This window comes from Aedes aegypti, chromosome 3 (assembly GCF_002204515.2).
Source record: "Aedes aegypti strain LVP_AGWG chromosome 3, AaegL5.0 Primary Assembly, whole genome shotgun sequence".
Classification (NCBI taxonomy): domain Eukaryota; kingdom Metazoa; phylum Arthropoda; class Insecta; order Diptera; family Culicidae; genus Aedes; species Aedes aegypti.
This window is the reverse complement of record NC_035109.1, coordinates 74,052,896-74,065,872: the sequence shown is the minus strand read 5'-3', so window position 1 is coordinate 74,065,872 and position 12,977 is coordinate 74,052,896. Positions and strand designations below refer to the sequence as shown.

Sequence of the window (12,977 nt, the reverse complement as noted above, 5' to 3'; positions counted from 1 at the left end):
TTCAAGCATGCTTTCAGGAAATTTTCAGAAATTTTAAATAATGTTCAAAAAAAAAAATTGTGAAGTATTTCTAAAGCAAATTTTAATTTTTTGGGGAAATTCTTTGGAGTTACCGTAGATGAAAAAAATCTGTAACAATCTTTGGAAGATCTCCTAGAGAAACAACGGGAAATTTGGTTGGAACATTAGATTAGTGTAAAAATATCTGGAGGAAGTCCTAAGAGTGTTTTTTTTTTAAATCAAAGTACTGGAGATACCCAAGTAATATAAATAAAAATACAGTGATGTTTGTATGTCACGAAATGGCTTGAGAAGTGTTCAACGGAATTACTTCACTGTTCAAATCGTCCACTGTTCCAACGTGTTTGTGCGTAGAAAAGAATAGGGAAGTTTTCGGAATAGTTGTAAAACAGGAGAAAACTAATGTGTCATTTCCTCAAGAAATATTAAATGAAATTTTTGAAGATTTAGTCGAAAAGCCACATACCAGTCTCTGAATGTTTCTCTGGCACCTACATAATTTTGCATCAAAACTCACTGCTAGCAAAATAAGGAGAAAAGAGACTTTGAAGACCATTTTGGTTAAAACAATAAATTTAAGTAAATAAAGACTTTAAATAACAAAAAAAAACTATCATTGAAATAGAGACCAACTATCTAAGAAGAGACCTACTACCAGCCCTAAAATTGATAAATTGATTGTTTCGACATTTCAAATTGAAAGTTGTTTGAATTCCAGATTACTTTCCCAAAATCAGTTTTCCTTTTTCAAAATTTTGAATAATTCTAAATACCCTCCATGAAGATATGGTCAAATATTATTCTTAAAATTCAATCATGTCTTGAACATGAACAGCTCAAGGAACGTTTTGATAGCGGCGCAGCTGAAATTTGTTGGGGGTTTTAACGCAAAAATCCCTTGTCATGAACATATTCTACCATGAATTACTGCCTCAAAGAAATGTCCCTGATTATTATCAATATTGCCTGATAATTCTCGGTTTTCGAAGTTTTTAAAGGTAGTAGACACCCCGTAAGCACTATTACAATATGCTCTGAATGATCGTTTTAGGACTTCAAAAGGTATCAGCTATCGAGTTCGTCAAGTGCTCGCAGGAAATCCTTTTGATTGTAACAAGCTTTTTTTGCTGAACATACACTTAAAATTTCCATAGGAATCGACTAACTCTAAAGGTATCACTAAGAATCTCATCAGGAATCGGCTTAGGAATTCTACTGGAGTTCGTCCAGGAATCCTCTTAGGACTTTTCCAGGATCCCTCCGGGAGTTATCCGGGAATTTCCGAGAGTTCTTTCCTGAATCCCTTCCAGATCTTGGAGATCTTCCAAGAATTTCTAAGGATTCCGTTCCCAAGAGTCCCTCAAAAATTCTTATCGCAAGTTCCAACAAGAATACGCAAAAAAAACAAGAATTGCTAAGTCCGCCAGAAATTCCAGGTTCAATGAACTCTACCAGGAACTCATTTCTAGGAAGCCACCAAAGAAATGCATATATCACATAATATAATTCGCCAATTATCTTGTCAGAAATCTTCCATGGTTTATCCAAGGTTTTGTAGAAAAATCCACAAAATTTGTCAGAATCTTCTCAGAATTCTATTCAGGATTTTGTTTGCAGCCTCGTCAGAACTGTCTCAAAGATCGATGTAGTGATTTTACTGTGGATTTCACAAGCAACTTACAGAATAAATTAAAACAGTTTGCCAAACTTCAATAGAGGATAATAGTTAATCAAATATATCCACTAGGAGAAAGCTTAGCAGCTTCTCTTCAAAATTAATTTCAGACTTTTGACTAATATCAATAGGGTAGATGTACCAGTTATGGACATAATGGTTCCCTATTTCACCATACACGATAATTTAATTATCTTAACATTTTGAATCGTTCTGTGTGTTTAAGTAGTTCGATATCAAATATATCTTGATGTTTAAACATTCAAAAATATTCAAACCATTAAAGTTTTCGATAAAACACATATGGCCAAATAAAGAACCACTATAGCCATGTTTCACAAATCTCTGACTCTGTTTGTCTCAGGAATACATTTTGTAGTATCGATAATTTGAAGGTTTAAAATCAGTTCAAATTGTTTGGATTTCATGAAAGAAGTTATAACTTGATGGAAAAAACTAGCATCTCCAGCAAAATGAATCTAGGTACAGCAGCTCAGATCCTCAAACTAATCCATTTTGTCTTGAAACCGTCCAGTAGAAAGCAATCCCCGGATGATCTGACGGAACCACACATGGTGCGAATGATTTGCTAGATTCGAATTTAATTAATCCACACTCACGACCCCCTCCCTACCAGCATCCATGTTTATTCGGCCTCTTCCTAGATCAACGTGAGTCGTGACGTATCTCGGACTTTCCGTTTACCTTCTAGCAAAACGTGATGCCTCTCACTTTAGGGTTGATTTTGGTAACCCTTGAACGTTTTCTTGAAGTTTTTTTTAGAAACTATGTAAAACGGACTTTCAAAGTTGTATTCAGCAACAAGTAGACCCACGAGAAAACGTCCGGGATCTACTCTCTAAGGGAAATGGATTTGCAACCACAGCAATTTGATACTGTCGCCAATTAACGTCGCTCGCGGTTACGAAACAGCTAGCAGCTCTTTTCACAGAGCCACCAGTAGTTGTCGTCGCTCTCGTCGGAAAATCCGTCGTTAAGTTTCGTATCCAATAGCGCTTTGCATTTCAATTAGGAAAAATCAAACAGGCTCTTGCGCGAAATTGATTGCTGATTGTTAGAATTCAACAACCCTGAAAGACCCCCCAAAAAGACCAAATATCGTTCTTTTCGATGTTTAAGCAGCGGCAAAACAAACCGTGTACTGTAGGTAGGGTGACAAAACGTCGAATTTCATAACGTCGAAAAGATAAAGTATCGCAGAAACATAACTTCAAAAAAACAAGAATAGAACAGGAAAATGGCAAAACGTCCAAAAGTTATAAACCAAATCGTAAAACGTTGCTAGAAGAATGGTTGTCTATTGAAAGAATAAATCTCGCGTTTAGTATCATCACGACGTATGTACAGTAATCGGTTCCTCGTCATCGATTGTCTATTTGGAATTGTTACTGTTGTTTCAGTAAATTTTCGTCAGATTTTACAATGCAGTGCGAAAGGGGACGATGAGAACTTCACAGTGAAACAAGAAAAACAGTGAATTAGTGAATTCTGCCGTAACTTTTCAAAAGGAACTTTGTAACAATGAGAGATTCTTTGCTATCTCGCTCTCTTTCGATTATAACAGTGCAGTACTGAATCTTTTGGGAAGTTTTCCACTATAAATCGAAATACAATTTCCTTAGCAAGCGTACAAAAAACGCAACAGAAGAGGTTAATATGGCTCAGTTATTGATTAAATAGAAAATGAACAAAGAGAACCTCTCAATGTTAGAAAGGTCATTTTGAAAAGTTACGCGAGAATTCATTTGTGGAAGAAAAAATTGATGTAGAGAAATCGATTACATCAGATACGCCGATATAACATTTGTCACATGTTCAGTAACAACTGCAGCTTTCGACGTTTTGGGATTCATCGTTTTTTTCATTCGACGTTTTGTTCTTAAGCCGTGCTGTGTGATTCGTTTGGCGAACCGAACCGGCCGGCAACGAAAAGTGAGCAGCTGTTCGGCGTCAGACGAAAGGAAAATCGAGCGTAATAAAAAATACAATTTTCTCATAAAATTCATCATTATGCCATGTTTTCGTGGAAGCTCCAGATCGGGTTTGGCTTTTCGGACGTCTGACAGATCCGGTCGGTCGGTCGGTCGAATGGACGGACGGTAGTGGCTTTTGCGTTCAGCTCTGCTCCGGCACAAAGAATGGAAAGTTACGATGTTTAATTCTTTGCATCATGTTTGTGCTACACATTGACTGGAAGAGGTCGGAAACAAAGTTTTCGGTTTGTGGCGTTGCTTGGCTGCCTTGTTGGCGCAACTTTTGCAAGGGAACAGCAAAAGCATCAGCACACCACATGACAACCACGAAGGCATTCCCTCTCTCCAGGCCATCAGGCCCCATAGAAGGGAGGAAAGACGATTGTGTAATAATACATCGGAATATTAGTGTGCGGTTAGCGGTTTAAAGCTGTAAGAAGTTTGCGCCGTAGGAGCGTATTTAAATTGAATCAAGTTTCTTCGCATTAATTAAGAAGCTGTTTTTTCATAGTTGAACGATCGCATCATAGCAGATTTCAATCATCTATTCAAATGAAATACTATGAATGGAGTAGAGGATAGAAAGAGAATTTGTGCAAATTTAACAAATAGTTGTTTGTCCTACTTAAAACTTGGGTGGAGTCTATGGGCTAAAATTCCTTTCGAAAATAATTCTCATTCAAGTCTTTAGTGAAAGAAATTCAAATTTGTGCTTTCAGCACTGTCTATGTCTGTCTATTGTGTGTATATTTGTCCATTCGAATAAAAAAGAGAGGCATTGAAGAATAATTTAAGTTTGGGATATGTTATACTCGTTATAACAAACAAAATTGGAAGATGCTGATAACCACTCGTAACAATTCTAGAACTTGAACTAGGTTTTTGAAATTTGTTCAATATTCGCAGATATCGTTCTTGAGGGAATGCTTTTAATAAAATGTAAGACTCTTAGACTTACTGCATTTCACATATATCACTATATGTGTAATTAGGGTCAATTTTAGACAAACAAGCAATTTATGATTGTCAAACAGTAGATCAGATAATCTTCATTATTGATAACATTTTTTAATTAGATTTTTTATAGTTTTCTACCAACATGATATGAATTTGAGTCACTACAGACCGACTAAAGATGATTGACTAGATACATTCTTATACTAAAATCATAGGCATGAAATCCTACGGAGGAAACTTCTGGTCACGATTCAACAACTATAGCATGCAAACTATTACAGTGTAGAAACAGTTTTTGCATAATAAGTATGCATATTTAAATTCAAGCAAACGTTTGCTTGGTGTTTGCATGGCAGTCCGCAGCACATCTCATCAAACCAATTAGTTTTGAAAAACCTAACTGTTTGATAACACATCAATTGTTACTAGAACAGTAACTAGAAATTCCCCATTAGTGGAAATGAATGATAATAATAATCATACCGTAATCGACAATAACGACTACGAGATTCCGAACAAAAACAAACAAATCTCATTCAGTTTTCCATTTCTTGATGTAGATAGGTACTTCTGTTCCATCACGCAAACGCATTCTCCCCCGTCAAGCATCCTCCAAAAATTATGATTTCGCAACTTCCTTCGGCTGCTGCTGCTCCGAATTCCACGGCAAAGATCAACCCGAAAGCCTGGAGCAGAGCAGCACAGGATTCACGTTTTCGCATTTTAGTGCATTTCGCGAGAGCGCCTTTGCTTCGCTGCTGCGTGAGAATGGAAAACAGTGAGTCTCTTTCAGGGGTGTGCGTGTCGTGTTGTGTCGTATCTCATCGCACATCTGCTGTGGGGTTGGATCAGACACCGGAGTTCAATAGAATATACGTCCAAACGTAGCAGGAGTAATAACAATCAAACAATGATTGTTCTTGTTGGACTTTATAAAAGCTCCTAAGTAGTAATGGAACAGAAACATAATTCTTTCTTATTCCCTTTCGATGTTTCAATTTCTTTAGTTTTATGATGTATTAGTAACGCGGAAATCGCGAAATTACTCAACTAATGTATTCACTTAGGTGCTTTTGGAAATTTGTACGAGAATTAGCTTCCAGAGCAGCAATTAATCCTCTCTTGCTTCGATTCAATGCTGCAGCAGCTGCCTGGTGCGGCTGTGTGTGTGTGCTGGTGTTGTAGCAACCCGCACTCTCCTACAAAGGGCAGCCGAATCCAAATCAACGATTGCGACACAGGCCTGGAGGAAGAACGTATAGAGCAAGGGCAGTGTTGGCAATAATGCGATCCAATATATTGCATTTTAATTTATTACATCGATACAGGCATCCACACCAACGCCCTTTTAGAATGCGTGGGAATTGTTGTTGGTTATTAATCCCTTAAGCATTCCGAGTAACTAGAAACAGTGACTATAAAGATCAATTGCAGTCGTCTAGAATGCCTTCTAAATTCTAACAGAAATAATGCAAATGATGTACTTTTAGAAATTCTGTTGATTATTTTTAAAATCTTTAGAAGTAGATCGATGTATTTGTAGAAGAGAACTTTATCTTTACTTAGCTTTGTTTCTTTGGATTAGAGACGTTCGCAATTCCACGTGCGTTTTCATTTGAAAACAAAATATAATTTCACTCAGTCGTTTAAAATCATATTCGTTTATCAAATTTACAATGAAATTAAGTGGATTCACGAAGAATTCTCACCGAAAGAAAGACAATGCTCTTGGCTAGCGGTTCATACAAAACACGCAACAGAAGAGGGTAATGTGGCTTAGTTACTGATAAATCATAAACATAAGCATAGATGACCGTAAAATTCGTAGCTGCTACTCCGTGATTGACCGGAACAATCGCAGTTGCCCAGAGATGTAATGAATGGGGCTTGAGATTAGCTTACCATTCTCAATGTGCACAAATCGAGAGTTCTAATTTTAAAAGCCAATAAAGGCGCCACCCACGTCCTCACGGTCATCGGAAAAGGGAAGGAATGTTAGTTAGACAACCGTTGTTACTAGAGACAGAGATAACCTTTGCATCACCACAGTTGTCATGAAAAATATAGTGGGTTAGTGGGATAAGGTATAGATCTGGGAGTCACCAATGTCTGGTAATATGATATAATCACGCCTAACCGGATTCGAGAAATAATTCGATAATCGTTTTGTACGCCGAACAAGTATTCATCGCTCGCCCACGCAAGAGCAAGCGACGCGATCAACAGATCAAATACTACACGCAAACAAATCCGTTCTCATAATCGTGAACAAAAAGTCACGGTAAACGGAACGCATTGCTTGCTGAATTTTATGACTTGGTTCCCAAAAGCGTGAATGTTTGCATCTAGTTTATATGAACCTAATCAGTAATCCAAGAACACAGTTCTTGCTTCTTCCATTAGCATGTTTGTTTAGTAACGCGTTCGGTATTATGACTCTCAAATCACGATATCCAGAACCCGTTGAACCATTTTCACGATTTGGTTCCTGATAACGAGAACTTTGTTCACGCGCGCTGTCAAAAATGATAACGCATGCGCAGGAACAAATATACGATAGTCAACAAAGGAATGGCGGTCCGGAATGAAGGCATGCAGCTATGCATTTTTGTTTTAGATTTTCAACGAAATTTTCATTTGAGACTGTTTTCTGCGTAAATTATCAAGTAAGTAACTAGTTTTTCTTGATGCTACATGTACAAGAATACTGCGTATTGCTCAAAATGTGCTCGTTTGTAGCTGAAAAATTGTGTATTCCTCCAAATTAGCGGGCGTAGCTTTCGACTCCTAAAATAGTTATTTTATGCTGCCTTGTCGTGTTTCCTTTAAATTGTGTAGCTTCACAATACAATGTGAATGAAAACAATTACATCAGCAAGAACTTCTTAAATAATTCATTAACGGAAAACCGGTCATAAAATGTTTCCAATGTGTATGATAAAATCACGATATCCGAAACATCACCATGAACTGTGTTGCTGGTTCTAAGAACACTGTTCTCGTATACTAGAACAATAATCACGGATCCTTGATTTTCTTCCTACCAGTGATCACTTTCGCAGGCGTTACGAATTGTTTGAGGAACATAGTTCCCGATGCCGTGATTTATATTCATGGTGTATATTCGTAAACCGAAATTCCCCCTGTTCCAGAGTTCGTGACTGATTGTGCGCATTTTCTGGAACGGTTTTATTTGCGTGTACTAATGAATCGCGACATGTTTGATCCTGCCTTCGTCGCCCGCCCCCGCAGGAGCAAGCGTCCAGGTCGAACGATTCCGAAGTTGGGTTCCACGTATGGTTTTGAGGAAAAACTCATTTTCATTGAGAGGTTTATGTAATATTCGACAAATGATAGTAGAAGACAATTAATTGGAGCTGTTTCGTAAAAAATCGAAACATTCATTTGATTTCTACAAGGAAACCACACTAGGCATATTTTACGTCGATCGACGTCGACGGTGAAAAAAAACACATAGTTTTATCTCTTAATTGGAACTTTCTGAACGTATAGGGGTCATTTTGAGTTGTGTTAAGTAACTCCGGTATTAAGTTCCGGAATACAAACACAGGTCGGACTCGATTACCCGAGATTCGATTATCCGGAATTTTAAACTCGATTATCCGGAGTATGTTTTTTTGATATTCTTGTTTTTCTGTTTTCATGCATAAATTTTAGATAATTCGGTATTGTAATATACAATGTGAATGCCTTAGCAGTTTTGGACTTAAGTAAGAAAAGGGGGTTTGAAAAAGCAGTTTTTTTGTGTACTCTGGTCAAAATGTTGTTTTTCTTGTCGAGTAATGTACCTAGAAATAATTTCAGGCTACCGCATCATATAAATAAAACAATGGAAAAAAGATAATATTTGAGTTCTTTTATAGCAGATGTTAATTTTTCTATTATCCGGAGTGAAAAAAAATAAATACTCCGGATAACCGAGTTCGACCTGTACCATGACCACGCACAAGTCACACATGTCGAATCCAATCTATTGAATTCAATAAATCAACATATAAATCAAAATTATCAAGTGAACTGTTTTGTGTGTAATTTTAACTCTGAATTACATTAAAAATAATAACTTGGATCAAAATATGACAAATTATGGATCAGTGTTGAAAATCAACAGTTTTTTTCATGTTCTCTATGCTTTGGCCATTGTAATTGATTATTGTCATTGTTTCCAAGCATGTTTAATCTCTAAATATGTTGTTTATTATATTTATATAGCTTGGAAATTTTTCTGATGATATTGCACTGTAGTGATTGAAACTAAACTGTTTTCGCTGTAGACCAAACTTTAAACTAATTTGTATTCGTATTAAAATGAAATGTCGATTCCAATACTTGAAAAGATCTGCTTTTAAAGGTCTACTTTCTTTAAACTGCCCATAAACACATAATTGTCCAATATGAATAGGAAATCCAGCAAACATGGGACTGACATGTGTTTTGTGGGCAGTAAAGTAATCCATAATTGTGACAAACAGTCAGTTCCTGGTTCATATTATGGATCACAAGTTGTATCTGCTAAAATTCAGTATTTAGAATAAACAATCAAGAAAATGTTGTGTAAAGATGAATTCATACTGAATCTAAGCTAGTGAGCAATGTTTACGATATAACATTTGAATTTTAGCACCTGATAACACTTTTACCAGCAAACGACGATAATTTGATTGCTTTGCGGACCCAAATTAACATTTGTGAGAAACGCCATTGTTTCGCGGTAGAATGTTTTGTTTAACATTACAAATGATATAAGAAAATAGTATGACTTGGAAAATATATGCTTTACGTCAACTTTTATGTTTTTAGCGAGTTATTCAATGTTGAACGCAAAAGTCATCAATCAGTGTGGACATGGTATTTTTATAAAAAAAAAAGATCCCTTGGCACAGCAATGCAATTTTAAAGGTTACTCTCATCATGAGATATATAAAATATAATTGTTTCATTGTCTCGTGATTTTTTGTATAGCGAGTAGTCGCGCGTTGTACTTTGTACAACACACTTAGAAATATGGCAAGTTGTATAATAAGCCAAGGGCAATCATTGATCGAGCTAGTTTATTCTAAATTGTGCCATCATTTGACGCCAATGAGCACGAAACATTTGGTTTGCAAATATCTCAGCAGCCCTATTATTTAAAATGATGGCGTCTTCGGCAGAGTTGTTCAGTAACCCAAAGGCTATGTTTATTCAAGCCTTAAGATTGGAGATTGACTAAAATAATGATAGCCCTTGAGCTTTTGAACAACTTTGCCGAGGATGCTCTCACTTTTATTGGTCAGAATCCTGAGATATTAGCAACTGCTCACTAGGGCCGCCTGCTGGTAAAATCTCAAATGATAGCCCTTGAGGTACTGAACAACTTTGCCCAAGGCGCCATCTTACTAAGTGGTCAGGCTTCTGAGATATTTGCAAAATAAACGTTTCATGCTCACTAGCGCCGCATGGGGCCAAAATATTGAATCAACTTGGTCGAACACCTAGCGGTCGAAATCCGAATTAAATGAGGTACCATAAAATAGCGCTCCGCCTCCAGAACAACTTTACTGAAGACCCATGTTACGAAATTATTTGGATTTTGAGTTATATCGATTTCAAATTGTGGTGTACTCGAACCGCATATAGTGCGTTCATTATAATGCGAGTTCTATGGACATTTGTTGATTTTACTGCATTATGCAGGACAATACTGTGAACAAGAATTGTTGAGTATTGTTCTCAACACTTCAGTCGTCGCGCGATTGTGTTTTGTACAAAATCTCTGAAAAAAACCTCGCTAATCGTTCACAACAGCAGCGCGGTGGTTCTGACGGTGAGAAACTGCGCGAGGATTGAAAGCTTAAAAAGATTCTTGAGGAATACATTTTGGTTTTATGTCGATAGATATCTTTGTTACAAAATGATAGCATATAAATCACAGCTGTTGCACAAAGTACAACAGCGCGACAGCCTGAAGGTTAACAATAGTATTTAGGTCGAACATTATGCCGAAGCTCAGTAACAAAGTTCCATTTGAAATAATTTTTATACCGAAAGGGTCCTTGTGCGAATCCTTAGACGATTTCAATAAGAATGCTGAAATGATTCTAATGAGCATCTTGAAGAAAGCTGACGAATCCTCAAAAACTTCTAATGAAATCCATGGAAGGTTTCTGATAAAAAAAAGCCTGGAAAGTTTCTGCTGACAATACTGTAAGGTGTCTGATAAAAAAATCTTGGTGGGGTTTTAATGAGAATCCTAGAAATATTATAATGAGAATCCTTGAAAAATTATGATGAAAATCCAGGAATAATTCTGATAAAAATCCAAAGAGATTTCTGATGAGAATCCAGGAAGAATTCCAATCGGAATACAAATCCTTATATGATTCTGTTGCAAATATTTATCCTGGAATGATTCTGAAGCAAAATTTAGAAAGGTATTAATGAGAATCATGAAAGGATTCATATGAGAATCCTGTAGATTGTGATGAAAATGCTGAAACTATTTGGATGAATATCCTCGAAGGATTCTGATGAGAATCTTTGAACGATTCTGATGAGAAACGTGAGAGGATTCTGATGAGAACTTTGAAAGGATTCTGATGAGAGGCCTGAGAAGATTTCTGATTTCTACGAGAATTCTGCCAAGCTTCTTGAGAAATGACCTCTGATGAGAATCTTGACAGGATTCTGATGAGAATCATGAGAGGATTTTGGTGCGAATCCTGCGATAATTTTGATGAGTTCTGCTTAGAATCATGAAGAGATTCTGGTGAGAATCTTGCAAAAAATCTATATTCTTCGAGGAATTCAATAGGAATCCTGAGAGGATGCTAATGATAATTCTGCGAGGAATCTGAGAGATCTCTGAAAGGATTCATCGGAAACTTTCAAGGATTCTCATCCTTCCTTCCAAAATTCTCTAAGGATTCTAAATTTAAAAAAAAAATCATTGGAACATTGTTACTAAACCTGAGTTTCAGCACAATGATCGAATAAATTCAAAATGGCTTTTGATAGTTTTACCTTTACGAAACAGTTGGATTTTTATATTCCACAGTATGAGAACTTTCTGTTATTTGATGTTTCGCTGAAAAGCTGTTTTCTTATGGTCTTTAGGAACCAAAAACGGGGTTCCAAAACTGGACCTAAAATGGTCACCTGTCACCTGAATTAAATTTATACCTTGCGGTAAAAACATACTATTTAGCCCTCTATCATACAAATATAGTTTCTTTTGTATTCTAAACCAATATTGAATATTGAATTTTTGGTGGTAAGAGTATGGTGTTTCAGCAAATTTGTTCATAAATGGATAAATCACTGGAGTGACCTAGTGTCAGAGATTGGTGGAATATTATAAGTGGTTTTTAAGCTCTACCTTCAGTAGAATAGTACAGCATTCCAACATATAATTTGTTCATAAAAATGAGGATCTTTGCTAAGCAAAAAAAATGTTTAACTTTGAAGAACAGCTTTTCTTAGGAGCTTTTGGAAAAACTATTAAGTTCTTCAACCATAAGCATTTTGATTGATCTTATATGCTCATAACATCATAGAATAGTAGTTGAACGATGCACGGAAAATTGATTACGATTTCATTAATAAATTGGTAAAAAGATATAGCATAAACCAGGTGTCCACTTTATAATGGTCTCTTGCATCGTATTTGCACTAGTTTTGTGTTCTATAACTCGATACCTCCCTAACTCGATGATTCCTTCAATGTCGAATTATAGAGAATTGGCTGTACTCTTGGCTGTACTGCAATAGTATTGTTATTTCTACAATATACTGTATTGTATTGTTAATATTTTGAATAGTGTGACAGGTAGTGGCATAGTTTTTGTAAAATTCAACTGATTTTTTGAAATAAATACAGTCAACTCTCCCTTACTCGATAGTTCGTATTGCGATATCGAGTTAGAGAACCATACTGCTCATAAATGCATATCAGTCCCATGTTTGCTGGATTTCCTATTCACATAAGACAATTATGCGTTTATGGGCAGCATAGTAAAAGTTTTCATGGCTACCTTGATGTTCCCTTATCGCTTATCCCTTACCATATCAAGTTATGGAGAGTTGAGTGTAGTTAATTAATATTAATTAGTTCTACATTGAGGAATTTCGATCGACTTTGATGCAATTCACAGATTATCAAATGCTTCAAAATCTTTACGTGATACATCTACCAAACGTTTTGGCAACCCTTGCAGGTAGATTGTCCGTCGAATTCAATGCATCGTCGTCGTCGTCGTCGTTGTTGGACTCCAAGCACCACAGCAACCCAGAGGCAAAAGAATAGTAGGCGACGACCAACGACCACAACC

General features: G+C 36.4%; 1 protein-coding gene across 2 annotated transcripts in view; it reads right to left on the bottom strand.

Moving 5' to 3' along the window:
- Positions 1-12,977, bottom strand: part of LOC5567380 (RNA-binding protein Musashi homolog 2) — a 190,939-nt gene that overhangs the window by 176,540 nt on the left and 1,422 nt on the right. The window lies entirely within an intron of this gene.